The 8,337-nt window shown below is 41.0% G+C and overlaps 1 long non-coding RNA gene across 1 annotated transcript; it reads left to right on the forward strand.

Moving 5' to 3' along the window:
• Positions 1-2,026: 2,026 nt before the first annotated feature.
• Positions 2,027-6,098, forward strand: LOC114797290 (uncharacterized). Its single transcript, XR_003750837.1, has 3 exons — positions 2,027-2,124; positions 2,222-2,338; positions 5,943-6,098. It is a non-coding gene; the product is annotated as an uncharacterized LOC114797290 (long non-coding RNA).
• Positions 6,099-8,337: the final 2,239 nt, after the last annotated feature.

Below are 8,337 nucleotides of genomic sequence, written 5' to 3' on the forward strand. Positions count from 1 at the left end.
TGCTTGATGGGATCGAAATCTGAAGTCCACCTCACACAGGTAACACCACAGCATAAAGATTCAAGCAAAACATCCTGGTTACATGCCCCCCCCGCCCCACCGAAAACAGCAAATACTCTCAGCTTCAAGATCTAAAGAAAAAATTGGATTCATCAGACCAGGACACTCTGCTGCTCCGTTGTCCAGGTTTGATGTTTCGGGGACACACACATACATCAGATGCATGCTTACATCTACAAAAACAGCGTATGGGCCACCCTTCGTGAGCTTACGTTGTCATTTACACACAGCAGTGACAGTTGAAGGAATGCACCATGGGTCATTACAGAAGAACTTGACCTGCTGTCTCTTTAAACTCTGTGTCATTAGTCTTCTTCTAATCACTAACAAGGAGGACAGTGCATCCAGAAGACTTTCTCCTGCAGCAGTGAACTCATGTCTCAAACTGCAACTTGACGTCCAGATGCATCATTTCAGCTGAAACAAAATGCGGAATCATTTTAACGTGACCGAAAATAACTTTTACCAATAACTGGACCTCAGAGATGTCCTTCTTGAAGTCGTTACAGTAGAGAGTGGACTAGTCCCTCCCCCATACACACAGATGTTTTGCATACTTACAAAGTTGTCATGAAAGTTAACATCCCTGCTTAGATCACAAACACGTATCTGTTTGAAGAATGCGAATGCGAATGTGTGGACGTGTTGATTGGGTTTTTGCAGTTATCATCTACAATGACTTTTGGGGAAAGTGGATGAAAGGAACGGAATATTGGTGTGTCATATTGGAATTTTTTGTTCCGATCTCTGTGCTGAAAACCTCTATCAGTTGGACAATTCCGTATAAATTTGGCATCACTGTTTCATGAAAATGTTTGGTCTCGCAAAAAAGAAATCATGTGTATAACTTCTGAAGCCACCTATTAAGCACCTATCATGGATCTTAATTCATTATGTACGTGTTCCTTTTGAGACCAGCAGCAAAAAGACAATATATATGTAAAGGTGGGAGGTCTATGTATGGAACAGGACCAAATCCCGTCTCATCTGTCGTTCCTGAAGGACTTCTCCCTGGGAAAGCGAAAGTAAAGCCAAACATCCCTTTCATTTCTCATGCCGCTGTGTATCTGGCTTGGCTTCCTTCCTGGGAACATCCAACCTCACCCCGTCATGCGGGGATACAGGAAGTGATGACCCGGCGAAGGTGCTCCTCAGCGTGAAAAGGACATCGTTCGCGGGGCCCGGCTGCTGTTATCACAACACGCTGAGAGATTCACACGTTCCCGGGGCCCTCGCTCTCATCACGCTCCCTGCCAAGGGCGTGTGACATCGGAAGCAGCGCGCCTCACTCAACCCCCCCGTGGACAACAAATGGAAAACATTATGAAAGGAGACACTTGAAGAAAAAGTGGGGGGGAAGTCTGGAAGGTCCCTTAAAATTGATGTTGTGCAGGCCCAGAGAGACCAATCAGCTTTTACTGCGCGTCCCCACCTCATGATTAAAATACATAAAGGTTTCAGGTATTAATCAGGCCTTCCGGGGACAATATAACCCAGTGCAGCCCACTGTACCTGTGCTGACAGGAGCAGGGATGGGTGGAAATATTTCATATGCTCGTGCTCCCTTTCATCAACAACATCATGAAAATGTAATGACTTTGTTGGATCAGTGAGATGCAAATATTGAAATTACCTTTTTATCAATATGCACGATTGAGTGTATCACTAGGCCCAGAGGAGTATAAGTATTCTGTATGAAGTATAGTATATAGCAGCTTGATGCGGTTCTTCACCTTCTCTGCCTGGGAAAAATAAATATTTTACGCTGGCACTTGGTTCTTCGCAGCCTTTTAATTCTTTTATACAAGATAGATGGATAGATAAATAGATTTCACTGACAAAAATGTTTATTTTGATTTAATAAACTGTTTTCAACTCTCTCAACGGACTTATGAAATAAATCTATATTTAGGAAGGAGCTACAGCCAAAAAAGGAGGCCGTTGACCTGAAGTCATCCTGAGAGAAATGGAGGAAAAAAAACATGCACACTCTCTCACACACACATGAAAATGTAAGAGGATGAAAATGCTGCAGAACATCTGGGATTGGTTACCCTCGTTGAGGTGGGTATTAAAATCGGAAACATGCCGGATTTTCCCTCGCTGTATGCCTTGGTGACTCCAAACAGGGCATAACGTTAACGTTTCCGGACTTTTGCAGGGGATTCGGCAGTGAGCGCCCGTGTGGCACCTGGCTGGACGTCACAGTGGCAGTGGTCTCTCCACCACACCCAGGTATCCAATGCTGCTGATGTCATTTGCAGTTTTTTTTCCTCTGGTGAGTTTGTCTGAGTGACTGATCATGAAGGGCCAAAGACTTCATTACCAGATCTTCTCTACAGCATGATCTGGATGAGTGAGCAAATGTGCCATTCGTGACACCAATGTCATCTTCAGTCAAAGCAGTGTTGATAAATGGAGGATAATTAGCTTGTCCGTCCCTTTGGGACAATAACAAACAACATGCATGTCCCCTTAAAATGAGAATTAAAAAGACTGTTTACTCAGATAGAAATATCAGAATCATGTCCACTGAAGGGTGCACTTGAGATAACAGAGCAGAATAAATTATATGTGTCAAATAAAAATACAAAGGTTATTATCTTTTTTTTAATAATATGCAATTCTACACTTTTTGCATGTGGTTGTACTGCAGCATTTTAGTGAATATTTTGACATTAAACTTAATTTACAGTTTAAGAAAGACCTGTCTGTATACAGTTTCTTCTTTATTTTGATCAGAAAATGGGGCAGTGGTGGCCTAGTGGGTAAGGAAGTGGACTCGTAACCAAAGGGTTGTGGGTTCAGATTCCAAACCACCAAGGTGCCACTGAGGTCCCCTTGATCACTGCTCCCCGGGTGTGTTGTACCTTTAAAGGTACATGATTTGGGAAAGTGCATAGTTGTACCCATGAACCTGCACCAAATGGAATTGATCCCAATTAACCCAATGTACTCTAAGATGGGAAGTCCCAGGTCAGTGGCATTCTGTGCTTTTGTCTTGCACAGAGCAAGAGGCGTGAAAAAACAGCTATTTGCTTGAGACCCGCCACAAATGATGGTACAAATGACTATGATACAAAAAAGTACCTGTAAGGATAGGTACATTATTGCTCTTCAGAAGGGTACTGTCCCAGCGACCAGCATTTGTACCCATATAGGTACACACTGGTACTTCCATTTCTCTGTGTGCATCATGAAGAGTCCAGTCCCACCAAACAACCTGCTCAGACCTAAGAGTGCACAGCTGTAAATACCTTGAAGATCTACACGGGTTTCTACGTTGCCCCATTCCCTGATTGGCTTGTGCTCTTCTCAGCCGTGGCGGCCATGTCATTGCATCCTCTTTGCCTTGAAGTGATAAACATAATCGGAAGAGAGATGGTGGGACTTCAGCATTTCATCAGCACTGCTGATTTACAGTTAAGAGGCCTCAAATCATGCCAGCTAGCAGAAAATTGTACAGAAAGATTTCATGACATTTTAATAAGATGATTACACACTAATGAGATAATTATTTATCTATATTGCTGAAGTATAGATTGCCAAAGTGTATGTGTATTGTAATGTAACATATATAACTCATTATAGAAATGTAGTTTCTTTAGGCTGTGAATTCACTTGCATAATTTATAAAATAAAAAAACAGGAACATTGAGATATTAGTAGACATACATTTGGAAAACTCTCCAACCTCGATACCCAGACTGTATTGAAAAGAAGAGAAGATGCTACACCACAGTAAACATATCCCTGTCCCCAGTATTTTGAGACCTGTCGAAAGCATTATTATGCATAAAATTGCAAAGCATCACAGAATAAACATTTCTTATATTAACTGAATTCTGAAGTGACTAAATTGTTGGCTTGTGTGATTTGAAAGTGTTTTTTTTTTTTTTTATGTGAAAAACATCCCAACTTTTCTAGAATCTCAGTTGTACTGTCAGATGAGCTGTCATTTCACTATTCTAAATATTACCATTATTATGTCAAACTGTTATGGATTGCTTGAGGTTTATAGATTCCACTGCTCATTTCAGATAACCAAATCAGTATAAAGATTTTTTTTTTAATTTTCTTCGTCCCATTAACATATATGATTATATAATGTTTTGTTCACTTCTTCATTAATCTCAGACAAATGTCCAGTTATATATTTATAAAATACACTAATAGAGCCTGTAGTTGCTGGGATGTACTTGGTTTATTTGGAATATTTCTTCGTTAAGTAAGGATCTCTGAAAGGTCCACGGGATTAAGAGATTATATGAATATATTAATGACCATGTTAATAAAAAGATGCCTTACTGTTTCTTCTCACTTTCTTCTGACTCTAGATTATTAAAAGGCCTGAGAAGTCTAATCAAAACAAAAAAAAAAGTTTTTTAACTTCAGTCTAAGCTCAAATGAAAACAGGAAAAAAGAATAGATGAATACAATTTGAAAAGAATATTGATGCAGTAAACAAAACACAGGCAGTAGTTATTTGCAAAGAAACCCCCCTGGACACCTTTGTGCCAAATGCCGAGTAGGCGCATTAAGAAATGATTGGAGGATTTGAAGAGGGCCTGTAAAGCTCCTACATGCTCCTGAATTCATTAACGGGGAATTTTCGCAGAGCCCAGCGACTTGGAAACTACTCTGACAAGGTGGAGGATTGGCGGCAGCGGCTTTATTTTCATTAATCAGTCTTAGAAAACAGCAATCTCCGGACAGATGTTTTTTCCTCCTCTTTTTCTCAACTGGCAGCTGTAAAGCCGTTTTAGGACGGGATTGGGAGCGCAGTGCCACCTGTGTCCGTAGTTTTAAAGCACACGGCCCTCATCGCTGGGAATATCTGAACTAATCCGGCTGATACAAGAGAAGTGTAGTGGGCTACAGATGTACTGTGCAGATTGCTGTTAGTAGAAGGACCGGACGTGTCGTGCCAAAATTGAACAGTCGGCCAAGGGAGTGCTGGATGAGGGGAAAGGTTTTTTTCTTAATCCAGGCCTTGTTGGCAATTGTGTTGTGGAGTAGACTTTAGAACTAAAATTTGTCATACAATTTTTACATTGTTGAACAATCTTGAATCGCTTTGGGAACAAAAGTAATGTACCAAAGAAACGCCAAAAATATATAATAATATATAGGTGGACCCTGTAATGTGTGATTTGATTTCACTTGATTCTCTTTATCGACCAACAACCACCATAAAACAATCAGTTTGTGTTTCATGTTTCATTTCTGTTGTTCACTGTGTGGCCCTGATGTGTTTCTTTATCAAAGGCCAGAAATGTGCTACTTTATAAAGCAATTTACATTTTACACTTACTGCACTTTTTAGACAATTTTACAGTCAGTAGTAACAGGGACAGTCCCCCCTGGAGACACTCAGGGTTAAGTGTCTTAGGGACACAATGGTAGTGAGTGGAGTTTGAACCTGGGCCACTGCAGAGGCAAAGCATTAAATATTTTACCAGGAGAACAATGGTCATCAACCAATCAGGGCCATTATGACTAAAACTGTCAGACTCAGGATTCAGGAGATTGTAATAACCTGTATCATTTAGCAAAATGGTTTTTAAAAAGCTATATAAAAATCACAGTCAACAGCACATATTAGTTACATTTCCATAACTTTCGATAATTACAGCCTGTTGAATGCCAACATATTCCAGAGATCCTACTCAGTTTGGCACAGGAGTTGCTCTTTGGTGAATTCCAAATTATATGTTTCACTCAAAACATCTGCACTATAATTTTGTGTCTCCCTTTCATAAACCGTGTGTAATTTGGTATAGTGAGCCATGTGTATCTTTTAACTTGGCTGGTATGTACAGCCTGGTGCACGACCATTTTTCTTTTCGTTTGAACTGAAGCCATTTTCCTTCTGTCTGCAGATTTTGCTTTCGACTGACACCCCCATAACCAGATCTTCTGATATTCACCACTCCACCTGTTAAAGTATACGATTCTACTTGCTTGAAAAAGCTGCAGACATTCAGGACATGCCAAGCCGCACTGTGGCAGCAGCAACTTCATTGTGCTGCTGAGAGACGGGGGTGTAGACCAAATCTAAATGTGCCCCTCCCCCTCTTCCTTCCATTTTTTTTTTTAGATATCTCATCACTTGTATTATCACATTACAACATCTGCTGAACTGATGTGCTATTCCAGATTTGTGGCATTTTGAGGTATTACATGGACTTAAGGATTGCTTTAACCTTTTTTGCGCCTTGGAAAATTGCAACAAACAAACATTTACTACATAGGCGAGGGGTTTGGGGAACACATCTGTTCGACGTCGTATGGAATCAGCATCTAGAACGGTCAGTGATGGAATGATGATGGCCAGATCAGCAGGTGTCATCTAACCTATGGTCAGACAGGTCCATTCTAGGGCACACAACCCCTCCACACTACTCAGACTAAAGGATTTTAATCAGATTACTATAAGCACACAGAACAGAGTAAAAATGCATTTATCCTTGGAATTAGAAGCTCAAATGAGGATGTGTGTGTGTGTGTGTGTGTGTGTGTGTGTGTGTGTGTGTGTGTGTGTGTGTGTGTGTGTGTGTTTTATGTTTGTTGGGACGAGGACCCTGTACAGATGTTAAGGGCACGTACGATGTGTGTGATGAGAGTATTAACCCAGTTTCAGAGAGTGTCACTGGACTGCCACTTCGTAAGCTCCGTTAACTCCTCTTTAAAACACCATCCAGTTCTGTCACCTACACACCAAACCTGCTCTTAAGATTTATTCAGGGTCAATGCAATGATGATAATACTTTTATATTGTAATAAATGTAAAGGTAATCATCTCTGCTGTTATCATTTGGTGTTGAGCACTCGAAAAAGGAAATTAACAAGAAAAAGTTTTTACAAGAATGTTACACATTTGGAAATGATTTCAGCCCAGAAAAAAACTGATGCTATAGTGGCCATAAATGGCCATTTAATTAAAACAACTACAAAGAGATCAGGTATGAGGCTCACACCAACTATACAATATGGGTCTCATAGTGTATAACAGCATGTGTTGTGATCGGAAAATAACGTTAAGTTTTACGTGTGATTCGTGAAACAAGTGTGCCTGTGCTAATCCATGTACAGCACACATCCGTCTTGATTAATGCGACAGTAGAAACCAACGTAATTTACATGACACGACTTTTTAAGTATCACTATTGCACTGAAAGAATAGAGATGTTAATTTATCCAGGTAGATTGTGTTTAACTAAATTGTCATGATACCCTGTCCTGTTAATCAAGTATTAAACCCCTGTTTTGTGACGTCGTGCGAATGCGTCCTTCTTTGTCGTCATGTCCAGTCATCGTTCCTGATCACCTATCTCGCCATGCCAAACCAGCGTGACATAAATTTAAAAGTATTAAATATTTTTAACGTTTTATAACGTTATTTTATAATTTTTTTATTTTATTAAATACTAAGGTTGATAAAGAGAGCGTGTCGTATGCTCACATTGAAATTTGATAGATCAAGAAATGATTGGACCATTGGGCTAGGGCTTGTTTGAACCGTCAATTGCTATGTAAATTGCAGCCCTTTTACTTTCTGTTTTGTAACTGTAGATTGGCTGGGCCTTGCTCACCTCTACACTGATTCCCATACATTTTCTGGCCTGACTAGCAAAAGATATTTAAAACAAAAAGAGAAATACTTTGCAACGGACCAGAACTGCTGGGGACAGTGAAACCCACAGGATCAACGGTTGTGCTCTAAATCTTTCAAGAGATGGCCAAGGGAAATATGCTTGGTGGAGCAAAAAGGATCTGTGCAGGGTAGCACCAGACCACAGCCATGGGCCAGCCTCTTCTTCCGAGGAATGAGCATGCATACCTCGAATGCCTCCAGCCAGTCACGCCTATGAGTACAGTCCCAGTGGCCACCAGGCCCAAAGCTCGAACAACCCCTGTACCTCACAAGACAAAAGATGGGCTTGCTTCCATGAAGGTTCGTTCTAGGGCCTTTCACTCTGCAGGTCCATTCAATTTGTACTTATTTTGTAGTTTGATTGCCTTCTTGGGCACTGAGGCTGGGTGTTTATATTACGGGGAATGTGGCTCCAGCTCGCGGGATGGTTCTCATCACGCTGTGGCCTGTTGAGAATGTTAGCACTCTGAGGTTTCTGCTGAGTTCCTCTATGGATGGCCCAACTGGGGAACACAAATGTGGTCTGGCTGTCCTACTCTGGTTGCCCATCTCTTCTTCAGTGAACACTTGGCTGTCACCATCTGCCAGAAATGAAACGCTCTGTGGAGGATGCATAGGTT

The sequence above is a fragment of the Denticeps clupeoides genome, chromosome 9, assembly GCF_900700375.1.
Source record: "Denticeps clupeoides chromosome 9, fDenClu1.1, whole genome shotgun sequence".
Lineage (NCBI taxonomy): Eukaryota > Metazoa > Chordata > Actinopteri > Clupeiformes > Denticipitidae > Denticeps > Denticeps clupeoides.